At 41.1% G+C, this 17,144-nt stretch overlaps 9 non-coding genes across 9 annotated transcripts; 5 read left to right on the top strand and 4 right to left on the bottom strand.

Annotated features, from left to right (window-relative positions):
• The first annotated feature begins 1,773 nt into the window (after positions 1–1,773).
• Positions 1,774–1,868, top strand: TRNAI-UAU (transfer RNA isoleucine (anticodon UAU)). The gene is made up of 2 exons: positions 1,774–1,811; positions 1,833–1,868. It is a non-coding gene; the product is annotated as a tRNA-Ile (tRNA).
• Positions 1,869–6,127: 4,259 nt separating this feature from the next.
• TRNAS-GCU (transfer RNA serine (anticodon GCU)) lies at positions 6,128–6,209 on the bottom strand. The gene has a single exon. It is a non-coding gene; the product is annotated as a tRNA-Ser (tRNA).
• A 412-nt stretch (positions 6,210–6,621) lies between these two features.
• On the top strand, positions 6,622–6,716 carry TRNAI-UAU (transfer RNA isoleucine (anticodon UAU)). The gene is made up of 2 exons: positions 6,622–6,659; positions 6,681–6,716. It is a non-coding gene; the product is annotated as a tRNA-Ile (tRNA).
• Positions 6,717–8,551: 1,835 nt separating this feature from the next.
• On the bottom strand, positions 8,552–8,633 carry TRNAS-GCU (transfer RNA serine (anticodon GCU)). The gene has a single exon. It is a non-coding gene; the product is annotated as a tRNA-Ser (tRNA).
• Positions 8,634–10,975: 2,342 nt separating this feature from the next.
• TRNAS-GCU (transfer RNA serine (anticodon GCU)) lies at positions 10,976–11,057 on the bottom strand. Its single transcript has one exon. It is a non-coding gene; the product is annotated as a tRNA-Ser (tRNA).
• Positions 11,058–11,469: 412 nt separating this feature from the next.
• Positions 11,470–11,564, top strand: TRNAI-UAU (transfer RNA isoleucine (anticodon UAU)). Its single transcript has 2 exons — positions 11,470–11,507; positions 11,529–11,564. It is a non-coding gene; the product is annotated as a tRNA-Ile (tRNA).
• Positions 11,565–13,879: 2,315 nt separating this feature from the next.
• On the top strand, positions 13,880–13,974 carry TRNAI-UAU (transfer RNA isoleucine (anticodon UAU)). Its single transcript has 2 exons — positions 13,880–13,917; positions 13,939–13,974. It is a non-coding gene; the product is annotated as a tRNA-Ile (tRNA).
• A 1,821-nt stretch (positions 13,975–15,795) lies between these two features.
• TRNAS-GCU (transfer RNA serine (anticodon GCU)) lies at positions 15,796–15,877 on the bottom strand. The gene has a single exon. It is a non-coding gene; the product is annotated as a tRNA-Ser (tRNA).
• Positions 15,878–16,289: 412 nt separating this feature from the next.
• On the top strand, positions 16,290–16,384 carry TRNAI-UAU (transfer RNA isoleucine (anticodon UAU)). The gene is made up of 2 exons: positions 16,290–16,327; positions 16,349–16,384. It is a non-coding gene; the product is annotated as a tRNA-Ile (tRNA).
• The last annotated feature ends 760 nt before the right edge of the window (positions 16,385–17,144 follow it).

The following is a 17,144-nucleotide window of genomic DNA, read 5'->3' as shown; positions in this document are numbered from 1 at the left end:
TTTCCTCATCTTCATCTCAATACTCCTTTCCCAGAAACCAGGTTCACTTCTTCATTCAACCCACCCATCCAAAGTCACCAAATCTTTGAAGCAAGTCTGCCTATTCTCCCTTTCTCTCTATGTACAAGATACCTTGTATCATTTGAATGGACAGCAGGAGAGAAGGATATTTATGGTGAGTGGGGGTGGGGTTTTGAGGAGTAACCTCATTTGCCTAAGAGCCGGGGTACATGGGAAAAAAAGTATTTTATGGGGGAAGACTTTCACATCTCCTTGGTGAAATTTGTAGGGCCTTATAACATCCTTTCTGTGGATGCAGATTCAGTCGGAACAGAGGTCCTAGTCCTCGCTCTGCCTTTCAAAGGAACTGTAAATATGCATGGCTTATTTGGCTTTGCCCGGCAGGGCTTGCCCGCCAGGGTGAGAATGGCGTTTGTCAGGCGTTCGTCAGGCGATCGGAAGGGGTGAGGCAATAATTTATAATTCAATGATCTTCATGATATTTTCTTGATAATATGAAAGCAGGAAAGGGAAGCTTGGCAATAAGCAATCCTAAAGCAAGGTGTGACTCCAGGGAAGAATGACTTGAAAACAACATACAGAAAGACTCATGTAAAAAGGCCCTGATGAGGCTTGAACTCATGACCCCTGGTTTACAAGACCAGTGCTCTGCCACTGAGCTACAAGGACAGTCTGCACGCAGGATGTAAATTGCAACATGTATTCTTACTGAGGTATGAATATATCTATGATTTTGAGACTCTGTATGGAAACGTAGTTGCATATGAATGTCCACGTGCGCGCACACATTGAAGACCATGCTTAAGGCACTTTTTTTGGAAGTATGAAAAACTACATTTTCATATGAGAAAATAAGAGTTTTCGCATTCAAGACCATACCGATAGCTCTAGTTAGTATGTCTGCAATCAGTGACATATAGAGAACCCACTTATTAGAAGTGATCTGTCTCTGTGGGGCAGACATATGTTAACAGTCATTCATTTGAGAATGCCTAAACTTTAGGAGTAAGAGCTGCTTTCTTATCAATCTATTTATCCAAACTGGTTAATAAGCCAGGAGTGAGTGAAAGGCAATCCTCTGGAAACTCCATGAAAGATCTAATTTCTATTACGCACAAAATACTTCACTTTATTTGACATATTTGTTAAAATGGAACAGTCAGATGATCCCATCTAGCGGATCCTGGCTCTGTCTTGAAAGAGAGTGTAATTATACTACAAGAAATGCTGGCCATCAAAAGCGACTCTGATTGCTTTCCGACGAAGGTGGGATTCGAACCCACGCGTGCAGAGCACAAAGGATTAGCAGTCCATCGCCTTAACCACTCGGCCACCTCGTCTGCCCTACAGCCCCATCTGAAACCTGGCTTCACAAAAGGTACTGAAGTGTCAATATACTGTACCTAAAAAAGAAAAAAACAGCTGAGGCAAGATCTCACATTCCACGTCTTCCCCCAATCAGGGACCTACATTTCATTTTTGGGAAATTCTTACTATGTGCTAATTACAAATATTCATAAGATTCCCCGAGACTTTGTCAGAACTGTCAAGATATAATTCGATGGGGTTTTGAATAGACAGAGCATATGTTATAGGACAATTATAGAATCTATTCCGTTTGGACTGTATTTTTAATAGTCATGATAACATGCTAGCATGTGAGTCGATCTTGCACAGTGAATGATGGAGCAGTGTCTGTCATCTACTTGGTCAGCTGTAGATGGCTCACCTGGGGAGATGTGAAAAGAGAGAGCTCCAGTGGCGCAATCGGTTAGCGCGCGGTACTTATACAGCAGTACTTGCACTGAGCCATGCCGAGGTTGTGAGTTCGAGCCTCACCTGGAGCAGCTGTGTTGTTTTTCATAAACCATTTCACAAAAAGTAAAGTTTAAACTCAGAGTATGGACGGCCCTTGCTAGAGAGTCTTTACTTCTTATAGGATCTACGTGTCCTACTCCTCTGGGTGCCAAATATCACATATCCTCCGCGATGCTCAGTTTAAACATTCCATGATGTGCCATCTTGCATTTCATGCAAACACCACATCAGTGCATTTAAAAATACATTTGTAGAATAATAAATATGATGAAAACAGTGTTCTCACATGATAACCATAAACTGAAGAGCTGCAAAAAATGCTGTATCAGCTACTTACAATAAAAGGTGACTCGAAAAAACTAGCAAAAGAAGAGCATCATCATATTAAAGGTTCTATTCACCATCTTGAGTTGCACCATAGCAGCTTATGGTGCTTTTCTGCTCAGAGTGTGCCTCCAATCCCACATTCATTTTTAATTTCTTTGCAGTTTAAAAAACAACAATTACTGCTCGAAGTTCACTTTTCAAAACCATTCAACCTATTAAATGTATTTCTCTAACCTATGAATGTGGTCCATGTTCACTTTTCCTCATCTTCATCTCGATACTCCTTTCCCAGAAACCAGGTTCACTTCTTCATTCAACCCACCCATCCAAAGTCACCAAATCTTTGAAGCAAGTCTGCCTATTCTCCCTTTCTCTCTATGTACAAGATACCTTGTATCATTTGAATGGACAGCAGGAGAGAAGGATATTTATGGTGAGTGGGGGTGGGGTTTTGAGGAGTAACCTCATTTGCCTAAGAGCCGGGGTATCTGGGAAAAAAAGTATTTTATGGGGGAAGACTTTCACATCTCCTTGGTGAAATTTGTAGGGCCTTATAACATCCTTTCTGTGGATGCAGATTCAGTCGGAACAGAGGTCCTAGTCCTCGCTCTGCCTTTCAAAGGAACTGTAAATATGCATGGCTTATTTGGCTTTGCCCGGCAGGGCTTGCCCGCCAGGGTGAGAATGGCGTTTGTCAGGCGTTCGTCAGGCGATCGGAAGGGGTGAGGCAATAATTTATAATTCAATGATCTTCATGATATTTTCTTGATAATATGAAAGCAGGAAAGGGAAGCTTGGCAATAAGCAATCCTAAAGCAAGGTGTGACTCCAGGGAAGAATGACTTGAAAACAACATACAGAAAGACTCATGTAAAAAGGCCCTGATGAGGCTTGAACTCATGACCCCTGGTTTACAAGACCAGTGCTCTGCCACTGAGCTACAAGGCCAGTCTGCACGCAGGATGTAAATTGCAACATGTATTCTTACTGAGGTATGAATATATCTATGATTTTGAGACTCTGTATGGAAACGTAGTTGCATATGAATGTCCACGTGCGCGCACACATTGAAGACCATGCTTAAGGCACTTTTTTTGGAAGTATGAAAAACTACATTTTCATATGAGAAAATAAGAGTTTTCGCATTCAAGACCATACCGATAGCTCTAGTTAGTATGTCTGCAATCAGTGACATATAGAGAACCCACTTATTAGAAGTGATCTGTCTCTGTGGGGCAGACATATGTTAACAGTCATTCATTTGAGAATGCCTAAACTTTAGGAGTAAGAGCTGCTTTCTTATCAATCTATTTATCCAAACTGGTTAATAAGCCAGGAGTGAGTGAAAGGCAATCCTCTGGAAACTCCATGAAAGATCTAATTTCTATTACGCACAAAATACTTCACTTTATTTGACATATTTGTTAAAATGGAACAGTCAGATGATCCCATCTAGCGGATCCTGGCTCTGTCTTGAAAGAGAGTGTAATTATACTACAAGAAATGCTGGCCATCAAAAGCGACTCTGATTGCTTTCCGACGAAGGTGGGATTCGAACCCACGCGTGCAGAGCACAAAGGATTAGCAGTCCATCGCCTTAACCACTCGGCCACCTCGTCTGCCCTACAGCCCCATCTGAAACCTGGCTTCACAAAAGGTACTGAAGTGTCAATATACTGTACCTAAAAAAGAAAAAAACAGCTGAGGCAAGATCTCACATTCCACGTCTTCCCCCAATCAGGGACCTACATTTCATTTTTGGGAAATTCTTACTATGTGCTAATTACAAATATTCATAAGATTCCCCTAGACTTTGTCAGAACTGTCAAGATATAATTCTATGGGGTTTTGAATAGACAGAGCATATGTTATAGGACAATTATAGAATCTATTCCGTTTGGACTGTATTTTTAATAGTCATGATAACATGCTAGCATGTGAGTCGATCTTGCACAGTGAATGATGGAGCAGTGTCTGTCATCTACTTGGTCAGCTGTAGATGGCTCACCTGGGGAGATGTGAAAAAAGAGAACTCCAGTGGCGCAATCGGTTAGCGCGCGGTACTTATACAGCAGTACTTGCACTGAGCCATGCCGAGGTTGTGAGTTCGAGCCTCACCTGTAGCAGCTGTGTTGATTTTCATAAACCATTTCACAAAAAGTAAAGTTTAAACTCAGAGTATGGACGGCCCTTGCTAGAGAGTCTTTACTTCTTATAGGATCTACGTGTCCTACTCCTCTGGGTGCCAAATATCACATATCCTCCGCGATGCTCAGTTTAAACATTCCATGATGTGCCATCTTGCATTTCATGCAAACACCACATCAGTGCATTTAAAAATACATTTGTAGAATAATAAATATGATGAAAACAGTGTTCTCACATGATAACCATAAACTGAAGAGCTGCAAAAAATGCTGTATCAGCTACTTACAATAAAAGGTGACTCGAAAAAACTAGCAAAAGAAGAGCATCATCATATTAAAGGTTCTATTCACCATCTTGAGTTGCACCATAGCAGCTTATGGTGCTTTTCTGCTCAGAGTGTGCCTCCAATCCCACATTCATTTTTAATTTCTTTGCAGTTTAAAAAACAACAATTACTGCTCGAAGTTCACTTTTCAAAACCATTCAACCTATTAAATGTATTTCTCTAACCTATGAATGTGGTCCATGTTCACTTTTCCTCATCTTCATCTCGATACTCCTTTCCCAGAAACCAGGTTCACTTCTTCATTCAACCCACCCATCCAAAGTCACCAAATCTTTGAAGCAAGTCTGCCTATTCTCCCTTTCTCTCTATGTACAAGATACCTTGTATCATTTGAATGGACAGCAGGAGAGAAGGATATTTATGGTGAGTGGGGGTGGGGTTTTGAGGAGTAACCTCATTTGCCTAAGAGCCGGGGTACATGGGAAAAAAAGTATTTTATGGGGGAAGACTTTCACATCTCCTTGGTGAAATTTGTAGGGCCTTATAACATCCTTTCTGTGGATGCAGATTCAGTCGGAACAGAGGTCCTAGTCCTCGCTCTGCCTTTCAAAGGAACTGTAAATATGCATGGCTTATTTGGCTTTGCCCGGCAGGGCTTGCCCGGCAGGGTGAGAATGGCGTTTGTCAGGCGTTCGTCAGGCGATCGGAAGGGGTGAGGCAATAATTTATAATTCAATGATCTTCATGATATTTTCTTGATAATATGAAAGCAGGAAAGGGAAGCTTGGCAATAAGCAATCCTAAAGCAAGGTGTGACTCCAGGGAAGAATGACTTGAAAACAACATACAGAAAGACTCATGTAAAAAGGCCCTGATGAGGCTTGAACTCATGACCCCTGGTTTACAAGACCAGTGCTCTGCCACTGAGCTACAAGGACAGTCTGCACGCAGGATGTAAATTGCAACATGTATTCTTACTGAGGTATGAATATATCTATGATTTTGAGACTCTATATGGAAACGTAGTTGCATATGAATGTCCACGTGCGCGCACACATTGAAGACCATGCTTAAGGCACTTTTTTTGGAAGTATGAAAAACTACATTTTCATATGAGAAAATAAGAGTTTTCACATTCAAGACCATACCGATAGCTCTAGTTAGTATGTCTGCAATCAGTGACATATAGAGAACCCACTTATTAGAAGTGATCTGTCTCTGTGGGGCAGACATATGTTAACAGTCATTCATTTGAGAATGCCTAAACTTTAGGAGTAAGAGCTGCTTTCTTATCAATCTATTTATCCAAACTGGTTAATAAGCCAGGAGTGAGTGAAAGGCAATCCTCTGGAAACTCCATGAAAGATCTAATTTCTATTACGCACAAAATACTTCACTTTATTTGACATATTTGTTAAAATGGAACAGTCAGATGATCCCATCTAGCGGATCCTGGCTCTGTCTTGAAAGAGAGTGTAATTATACTACAGGAAATGCTGGCCATCAAAAGAGACTCTGATGGCTTTCCGACGAAGGTGGGATTCGAACCCACGCGTGCAGAGCACAATGGATCAGCAGTCCATCGCCTTAACCACTCGGCCACCTCGTCTGCCCTACAGCCCCATCTGAAACCTTGCTTCACAAAAGGTACTGAAGTGTCAATATACTGTACCTAAAAAAGAAAAAAACAGCTGAGGCAAGATCTCACATTCCACGTCTTCCCCCAATCAGGGACCTACATTTCATTTTTGGGAAATTCTTACTATGTGCTAATTACAAATATTCATAAGATTCCCCGAGACTTTGTCAGAACTGTCAAGATATAATTCGATGGGGTTTTGAATAGACAGAGCATATGTTATAGGACAATTATAGAATCTATTCCGTTTGGACTGTATTTTTAATAGTCATGATAACATGCTAGCATGTGAGTCGATCTTGCACAGTGAATGATGGAGCAGTGTCTGTCATCTACTTGGTCAGCTGTAGATGGCTCACCTGGGGAGATGTGAAAAGAGAGAGCTCCAGTGGCGCAATCGGTTAGCGCGCGGTACTTATACAGCAGTACTTGCACTGAGCCATGCCGAGGTTGTGAGTTCGAGCCTCACCTGGAGCAGCTGTGTTGTTTTTCATAAACCATTTCACAAAAAGTAAAGTTTAAACTCAGAGTATGGACGGCCCTTGCTAGAGAGTCTTTACTTCTTATAGGATCTACGTGTCCTACTCCTCTGGGTGCCAAATATCACATATCCTCCGCGATGCTCAATTTAAACATTCCATGATGTGCCATCTTGCATTTCATGCAAACACCACATCAGTGCATTTAAAAATACATTTGTAGAATAATAAATATGATGAAAACAGTGTTCTCACATGATAACCATAAACTGAAGAGCTGCAAAAAATGCTGTATCAGCTACTTACAATAAAAGGTGACTCGAAAAAACTAGCAAAAGAAGAGCATCATCATATTAAAGGTTCTATTCACCATCTTGAGTTGCACCATAGCAGCTTATGGTGCTTTTCTGCTCAGAGTGTGCCTCCAATCCCACATTCATTTTTAATTTCTTTGCAGTTTAAAAAACAACAATTACTGCTCGAAGTTCACTTTTCAAAACCATTCAACCTATTAAATGTATTTCTCTAACCTATGAATGTGGTCCATGTTCACTTTTCCTCATCTTCATCTCGATACTCCTTTCCCAGAAACCAGGTTCACTTCTTCATTCAACCCACCCATCCAAAGTCACCAAATCTTTGAAGCAAGTCTGCCTATTCTCCCTTTCTCTCTATGTACAAGATACCTTGTATCATTTGAATGGACAGCAGGAGAGAAGGATATTTATGGTGAGTGGGGGTGGGGTTTTGAGGAGTAACCTCATTTGCCTAAGAGCCGGGGTATCTGGGAAAAAAAGTATTTTATGGGGGAAGACTTTCACATCTCCTTGGTGAAATTTGTAGGGCCTTATAACATCCTTTCTGTGAATGCAGATTCAGTCGGAACAGAGGTCCTAGTCCTCGCTCTGCCTTTCAAAGGAACTGTAAATATGCATGGCTTATTTGGCTTTGCCCGGCAGGGCTTGCCCGGCAGGGTGAGAATGGCGTTTGTCAGGCGTTCGTCAGGCGATCGGAAGGGGTGAGGCAATAATTTATAATTCAATGATCTTCATGATATTTTCTTGATAATATGAAAGCAGGAAAGGGAAGCTTGGCAATAAGCAATCCTAAAGCAAGGTGTGACTCCAGGGAAGAATGACTTGAAAACAACATACAGAAAGACTCATGTAAAAAGGCCCTGATGAGGCTTGAACTCATGACCCCTGGTTTACAAGACCAGTGCTCTGCCACTGAGCTACAAGGCCAGTCTGCACGCAGGATGTAAATTGCAACATGTATTCTTACTGAGGTATGAATATATCTATGATTTTGAGACTCTGTATGGAAACGTAGTTGCATATGAATGTCCACGTGCGCGCACACATTGAAGACCATGCTTAAGGCACTTTTTTTGGAAGTATGAAAAACTACATTTTCATATGAGAAAATAAGAGTTTTCGCATTCAAGACCATACCGATAGCTCTAGTTAGTATGTCTGCAATCAGTGACATATAGAGAACCCACTTATTAGAAGTGATCTGTCTCTGTGGGGCAGACATATGTTAACAGTCATTCATTTGAGAATGCCTAAACTTTAGGAGTAAGAGCTGCTTTCTTATCAATCTATTTATCCAAACTGGTTAATAAGCCAGGAGTGAGTGAAAGGCAATCCTCTGGAAACTCCATGAAAGATCTAATTTCTATTACGCACAAAATACTTCACTTTATTTGACATATTTGTTAAAATGGAACAGTCAGATGATCCCATCTAGCGGATCCTGGCTCTGTCTTGAAAGAGAGTGTAATTATACTACAAGAAATGCTGGCCATCAAAAGAGACTCTGATGGCTTTCCGACGAAGGTGGGATTCGAACCCACGCGTGCAGAGCACAATGGATTAGCAGTCCATCGCCTTAACCACTCGGCCACCTCGTCTGCCCTACAGCCCCATCTGAAACCTTGCTTCACAAAAGGTACTGAAGTGTCAATATACTGTACCTAAAAAAGAAAAAAACAGCTGAGGCAAGATCTCACATTCCACGTCTTCCCCCAATCAGGGACCTACATTTCATTTTTGGGAAATTCTTACTATGTGCTAATTACAAATATTCATAAGATTCCCCGAGACTTTGTCAGAACTGTCAAGATATAATTCTATGGGGTTTTGAATAGACAGAGCATATGTTATAGGACAATTATAGAATCTATTCCGTTTGGACTGTATTTTTAATAGTCATGATAACATGCTAGCATGTGAGTCGATCTTGCACAGTGAATGATGGAGCAGTGTCTGTCATCTACTTGGTCAGCTGTAGATGGCTCACCTGGGGAGATGTGAAAAGAGAGAGCTCCAGTGGTGCAATCAGTTAGCGCGCGGTACTTATACAGCAGTACTTGCACTGAGCCATGCCGAGGTTGTGAGTTCGAGCCTCACCTGGAGCAGCCGTGTTGTTTTTCATAAACCATTTCACAAAAAGTAAAGTTTAAACTCAGAGTATGGACGGCCCTTGCTAGAGAGTCTTTACTTCTTATAGGATCTACGTGTCCTACTCCTCTGGGTGCCAAATATCACATATCCTCCGCGATGCTCAGTTTAAACATTCCATGATGTGCCATCTTGCATTTCATGCAAACACCACATCAGTGCATTTAAAAATACATTTGTAGAATAATAAATATGATGAAAACAGTGTTCTCACATGATAACCATAAACTGAAGAGCTGCAAAAAATGCTGTATCAGCTACTTACAATAAAAGGTGACTCGAAAAAACTAGCAAAAGAAGAGCATCATCATATTAAAGGTTCTATTCACCATCTTGAGTTGCACCATAGCAGCTTATGGTGCTTTTCTGCTCAGAGTGTGCCTCCAATCCCACATTCATTTTTAATTTCTTTGCAGTTTAAAAAACAACAATTACTGCTCGAAGTTCACTTTTCAAAACCATTCAACCTATTAAATGTATTTCTCTAACCTATGAATGTGGTCCATGTTCACTTTTCCTCATCTTCATCTCGATACTCCTTTCCCAGAAACCAGGTTCACTTCTTCATTCAACCCACCCATCCAAGGTCACCAAATCTTTGAAGCAAGTCTGCCTATTCTCCCTTTCTCTCTATGTACAAGATACCTTGTATCATTTGAATGGACAGCAGGAGAGAAGGATATTTATGGTGAGTGGGGGTGGGGTTTTGAGGAGTAACCTCATTTGCCTAAGAGCCGGGGTATCTGGGAAAAAAAGTATTTTATGGGGGAAGACTTTCACATCTCCTTGGTGAAATTTGTAGGGCCTTATAACATCCTTTCTGTGGATGCAGATTCAGTCGGAACAGAGGTCCTAGTCCTCGCTCTGCCTTTCAAAGGAACTGTAAATATGCATGGCTTATTTGGCTTTGCCCGGCAGGGCTTGCCCGGCAGGGTGAGAATTGCGTTTGTCAGGCGTTCGTCAGGCGATCGGAAGGGGTGAGGCAATAATTTATAATTCAATGATCTTCATGATATTTTCTTGATAATATGAAAGCAGGAAAGGGAAGCTTGGCAATAAGCAATCCTAAAGCAAGGTGTGACTCCAGGGAAGAATGACTTGAAAACAACATACAGAAAGACTCATGTAAAAAGGCCCTGATGAGGCTTGAACTCATGACCCCTGGTTTACAAGACCAGTGCTCTGCCACTGAGCTACAAGGCCAGTCGGCACGCAGGATGTAAATTGCAACATGTATTCTTACTGAGGTATGAATATATCTATGATTTTGAGACTCTGTATGGAAACGTAGTTGCATATGAATGTCCACGTGCGCGCACACATTGAAGACCATGCTTAAGGCACTTTTTTTGGAAGTATGAAAAACTACATTTTCATATGAGAAAATAAGAGTTTTCGCATTCAAGACCATACCGATAGCTCTAGTTAGTATGTCTGCAATCAGTGACATATAGAGAACCCACTTATTAGAAGTGATCTGTCTCTGTGGGGCAGACATATGTTAACAGTCATTCATTTGAGACGGCCTAAACTTTAGGAGTAAGAGCTGCTTTCTTATCAATCTATTTATCCAAACTGGTTAATAAGCCAGGAGTGAGTGAAAGGCAATCCTCTGGAAACTCCATGAAAGATCTAATTTCTATTACGCACAAAATACTTCACTTTATTTGACATATTTGTTAAAATGGAACAGTCAGATGATCTCATCTAGCGGATCCTGGCTCTGTCTTGAAAGAGAGTGTAATTATACTACAAGAAATGCTGGCCATCAAAAGAGACTCTGATGGCTTTCCGACGAAGGTGGGATTCGAACCCACGCGTGCAGAGCACAATGGATTAGCAGTCCATCGCCTTAACCACTCGGCCACCTCGTCTGCCCTACAGCCCCATCTGAAACCTTGCTTCACAAAAGGTACTGAAGTGTCAATATACTGTACCTAAAAAAGAAAAAAACAGCTGAGGCAAGATCTCACATTCCACGTCTTCCCCCAATCAGGGACCTACATTTCATTTTTGGGAAATTCTTACTATGTGCTAATTACAAATATTCATAAGATTCCCCTAGACTTTGTCAGAACTGTCAAGATATAATTCTATGGGGTTTTGAATAGACAGAGCATATGTTATAGGACAATTATAGAATCTATTCCGTTTGGACTGTATTTTTAATAGTCATGATAACATGCTAGCATGTGAGTCGATCTTGCACAGTGAATGATGGAGCAGTGTCTGTCATCTACTTGGTCAGCTGTAGATGGCTCACCTGGGGAGATGTGAAAAGAGAGAGCTCCAGTGGCGCAATCGGTTAGCGCGCAGTACTTATACAGCAGTACTTGCACTGAGCCATGCCGAGGTTGTGAGTTCGAGCCTCACCTGGAGCAGCCGTGTTGTTTTTCATAAACCATTTCACAAAAAGTAAAGTTTAAACTCAGAGTATGGACGGCCCTTGCTAGAGAGTCTTTACTTCTTATAGGATCTACGTGTCCTACTCCTCTGGGTGCCAAATATCACATATCCTCCGCGATGCTCAGTTTAAACATTCCATGATGTGCCATCTTGCATTTCATGCAAACACCACATCAGTGCATTTAAAAATACATTTGTAGAATAATAAATATGATGAAAACAGTGTTCTCACATGATAACCATAAACTGAAGAGCTGCAAAAAATGCTGTATCAGCTACTTACAATAAAAGGTGACTCGAAAAAACTAGCAAAAGAAGAGCATCATCATATTAAAGGTTCTATTCACCATCTTGAGTTGCACCATAGCAGCTTATGGTGCTTTTCTGCTCAGAGTGTGCCTCCAATCCCACATTCATTTTTAATTTCTTTGCAGTTTAAAAAACAACAATTACTGCTCGAAGTTCACTTTTCAAAACCATTCAACCTATTAAATGTATTTCTCTAACCTATGAATGTGGTCCATGTTCACTTTTCCTCATCTTCATCTCGATACTCCTTTCCCAGAAACCAGGTTCACTTCTTCATTCAACCCACCCATCCAAAGTCACCAAATCTTTGAAGCAAGTCTGCCTATTCTCCCTTTCTCTCTATGTACAAGATACCTTGTATCATTTGAATGGACAGCAGGAGAGAAGGATATTTATGGTGAGTGGGGGTGGGGTTTTGAGGAGTAACCTCATTTGCCTAAGAGCCGGGGTATCTGGGAAAAAAAGTATTTTATTGGGGAAGACTTTCACATCTCCTTGGTGAAATTTGTAGGGCCTTATAACATCCTTTCTGTGGATGCAGATTCAGTCGGAACAGAGGTCCTAGTCTTCGCTCTGCCTTTCAAAGGAACTGTAAATATGCATGGCTTATTTGGCTTTGCCCGGCAGGGTGAGAATGACGTTTGTCAGGCGTTCGTCAGACGATCGGAAGGGGTGAGGCAATCATTTATAATTCAATGATCTTCATGATATTTTCTTGATAATATGAAAGCAGGAAAGGGAAGCTTGGCAATAAGCAATCCTAAAGCAAGGTGTGACTCCAGGGAAGAATGACTTGAAAACAACATACAGAAAGACTCATGTAAAAAGGCCCTGATGAGGCTTGAACTCATGACCCCTGGTTTACAAGACCAGTGCTCTGCCACTGAGCTACAAGGCCAGTCTGCACGCAGGATGTAAATTGCAACATGTATTCTTACTGAGGTATGAATATATCTATGATTTTGAGACTCTATATGGAAACGTAGTTGCATATGAATGTCCACGTGCGCGCACACATTGAAGACCATGCTTAAGGCACTTTTTTTGGAAGTATGAAAAACTACATTTTCATATGAGAAAATAAGAGTTTTCGCATTCAAGACCATACCGATAGCTCTAGTTAGTATGTCTGCAATCAGTGACATATAGAGAACCCACTTATTAGAAGTGATCTGTCTCTGTGGGGCAGACATATGTTAACAGTCATTCATTTGAGAATGCCTAAACTTTAGGAGTAAGAGCTGCTTTCTTATCAATCTATTTATCCAAACTGGTTAATAAGCCAGGAGTGAGTGAAAGGCAATCCTCTGGAAACTCCATGAAAGATCTAATTTCTATTACGCACAAAATACTTCACTTTATTTGACATATTTGTTAAAATGGAACAGTCAGATGATCCCATCTAGCGGATCCTGGCTCTGTCTTGAAAGAGAGTGTAATTATACTACAAGAAATGCTGGCCATCAAAAGAGACTCTGATGGCTTTCCGACGAAGGTGGGATTCGAACCCACGCGTGCAGAGGACAATGGATTAGCAGTCCATCGCCTTAACCACTCAGCCACCTCATCTGCCCTACAGCCCCATCTGAAACCTTGCTTCACAAAAGGTACTGAAGTGTCAATATACTGTACCTAAAAAAGAAAAAAACAGCTGAGGCAAGATCTCACATTCCACGTCTTCCCCCAATCAGGGACCTACATTTCATTTTTGGGAAATTCTTACTATGTGCTAATTACAAATATTCATAAGATTCCCCGAGACTTTGTCAGAACTGTCAAGATATAATTCTATGGGGTTTTGAATAGACAGAGCATATGTTATAGGACAATTATAGAATCTATTCCGTTTGGACTGTATTTTTAATAGTCATGATAACATGCTAGCATGTGAGTCGATCTTGCACAGTGAATGATGGAGCAGTGTCTGTCATCTACTTGGTCAGCTGTAGATGGCTCACCTGGGGAGATGTGAAAAGAGAGAGCTCCAGTGGTGCAATCGGTTAGCGCGCGGTACTTATACAGCAGTACTTGCACTGAGCCATGCCGAGGTTGTGAGTTCGAGCCTCACCTGGAGCAGCCGTGTTGTTTTTCATAAACCATTTCACAAAAAGTAAAGTTTAAACTCAGAGTATGGACGGCCCTTGCTAGAGAGTCTTTACTTCTTATAGGATCTACGTGTCCTACTCCTCTGGGTGCCAAATATCACATATCCTCCGCGATGCTCAGTTTAAACATTCCATGATGTGCCATCTTGCATTTCATGCAAACACCACATCAGTGCATTTAAAAATACATTTGTAGAATAATAAATATGATGAAAACAGTGTTCTCACATGATAACCATAAACTGAAGAGCTGCAAAAAATGCTGTATCAGCTACTTACAATAAAAGGTGACTCGAAAAAACTAGCAAAAGAAGAGCATCATCATATTAAAGGTTCTATTCACCATCTTGAGTTGCACCATAGCAGCTTATGGTGCTTTTCTGCTCAGAGTGTGCCTCCAATCCCACATTCATTTTTAATTTCTTTGCAGTTTAAAAAACAACAATTACTGCTCGAAGTTCACTTTTCAAAACCATTCAACCTATTAAATGTATTTCTCTAACCTATGAATGTGGTCCATGTTCACTTTTCCTCATCTTCATCTCGATACTCCTTTCCCAGAAACCAGGTTCACTTCTTCATTCAACCCACCCATCCAAAGTCACCAAATCTTTGAAGCAAGTCTGCCTATTCTCCCTTTCTCTCTATGTACAAGATACCTTGTATCATTTGAATGGACAGCAGGAGAGAAGGATATTTATGGTGAGTGGGGGTGGGGTTTTGAGGAGTAACCTCATTTGCCTAAGAGCCGGGGTATCTGGGAAAAAAAGTATTTTATGGGGGAAGACTTTCACATCTCCTTGGTGAAATTTGTAGGGCCTTATAACATCCTTTCTGTGGATGCAGATTCAGTCGGAACAGAGGTCCTAGTCCTTGCTCTGCCTTTCAAAGGAACTGTAAATATGCATGGCTTATTTGGCTTTGCCCGGCAGGGTGAGAATGGCGTTTGTCAGGCGTTCGTCAGGCGATCGGAAGGGGTGAGGCAATAATTTATAATTCAATGATCTTCATGATATTTTCTTGATAATATGAAAGCAGGAAAGGGAAGCTTGGCAATAAGCAATCCTAAAGCAAGGTGTGACTCCAGGGAAGAATGACTTGAAAACAACATACAGAAAGACTCATGTAAAAAGGCCCTGATGAGGCTTGAACTCATGACCCCTGGTTTACAAGAGCAGTGCTCTGCCACTGAGCTACAAGGCCAGTCTGCACGCAGGATGTAAATTGCAACATGTATTCTTACTGAGGTATGAATATATCTATGATTTTGAGACTCTGTATGGAAACGTAGTTGCATATGAATGTCCACGTGCGCGCACACATTGAAGACCATGCTTAAGGCACTTTTTTTGGAAGTATGAAAAACTACATTTTCATATGAGAAAATAAGAGTTTTCGCATTCAAGACCATACCGATAGCTCTAGTTAGTATGTCTGCAATCAGTGACATATAGAGAACCCACTTATTAGAAGTGATCTGTCTCTGTGGGGCAGACATATGTTAACAGTCATTCATTTGAGACGGCCTAAACTTTAGGAGTAAGAGCTGCTTTCTTATCAATCTATTTATCCAAACTGGTTAATAAGCCAGGAGTGAGTGAAAGGCAATCCTCTGGAAACTCCATGAAAGATCTAATTTCTATTACGCACAAAATACTTCACTTTATTTGACATATTTGTTAAAATGGAACAGTCAGATGATCCCATCTAGCGGATCCTGGCTCTGTCTTGAAAGAGAGTGTAATTATACTACAAGAAATGCTGGCCATCAAAAGAGACTCTGATGGCTTTCCGACGAAGGTGGGATTCGAACCCACGCGTGCAGAGCACAATGGATTAGCAGTCCATCGCCTTAACCACTCGGCCACCTCGTCTGCCCTACAGCCCCATCTGAAACCTTGCTTCACAAAAGGTACTGAAGTGTCAATATACTGTACCTAAAAAAGAAAAAAACAGCTGAGGCAAGATCTCACATTCCACGTCTTCCCCCAATCAGGGACCTACATTTCATTTTTGGGAAATTCTTACTATGTGCTAATTACAAATATTCATAAGATTCCCCTAGACTTTGTCAGAACTGTCAAGATATAATTCTATGGGGTTTTGAATAGACAGAGCATATGTTATAGGACAATTATAGAATCTATTCCGTTTGGACTGTATTTTTAATAGTCATGATAACATGCTAGCATGTGAGTCGATCTTGCACAGTGAATGATGGAGCAGTGTCTGTCATCTACTTGGTCAGCTGTAGATGGCTCACCTGGGGAGATGTGAAAAGAGAGAGCTCCAGTGGCGCAATCGGTTAGCGCGCGGTACTTATACAGCAGTAATTGCACTGAGCCATGCCGAGGTTGTGAGTTCGAGCCTCACCTGGAGCAGCCGTGTTGTTTTTCATAAACCATTTCACAAAAAGTAAAGTTTAAACTCAGAGTATGGACGGCCCTTGCTAGAGAGTCTTTACTTCTTATAGGATCTACGTGTCCTACTCCTCTGGGTGCCAAATATCACATATCCTCCGCGATGCTCAGTTTAAACATTCCATGATGTGCCATCTTGCATTTCATGCAAACACCACATCAGTGCATTTAAAAATACATTTGTAGAATAATAAATATGATGAAAACAGTGTTCTCACATGATAACCATAAACTGAAGAGCTGCAAAAAATGCTGTATCAGCTACTTACAATAAAAGGTGACTCGAAAAAACTAGCAAAAGAAGAGCATCATCATATTAAAGGTTCTATTCACCATCTTGAGTTGCACCATAGCAGCTTATGGTGCTTTTCTGCTCAGAGTGTGCCTCCAATCCCACATTCATTTTTAATTTCTTTGCAGTTTAAAAAACAACAATTACTGCTCGAAGTTCACTTTTCAAAACCATTCAACCTATTAAATGTATTTCTCTAACCTATGAATGTGGTCCATGTTCACTTTTCCTCATCTTCATCTCGATACTCCTTTCCCAGAAACCAGGTTCACTTCTTCATTCAACCCACCCATCCAAAGTCATCAAATCTTTGAAGCAAGTCTGCCTATTCTCCCTTTCTCTCTATGTACAAGATACCTTGTATCATTTGAATGGACAGCAGGAGAGAAGGATATTTATGGTGAGTGGGGGTGGGGTTTTGAGGAGTAA

Source organism: Triturus cristatus, chromosome 12, assembly GCF_964204655.1.
Source record: "Triturus cristatus chromosome 12, aTriCri1.1, whole genome shotgun sequence".
Lineage (NCBI taxonomy): Eukaryota > Metazoa > Chordata > Amphibia > Caudata > Salamandridae > Triturus > Triturus cristatus.
Note: the sequence above shows the minus strand (reverse complement) of the source record. Positions and strands in the feature narration are given on the sequence as shown.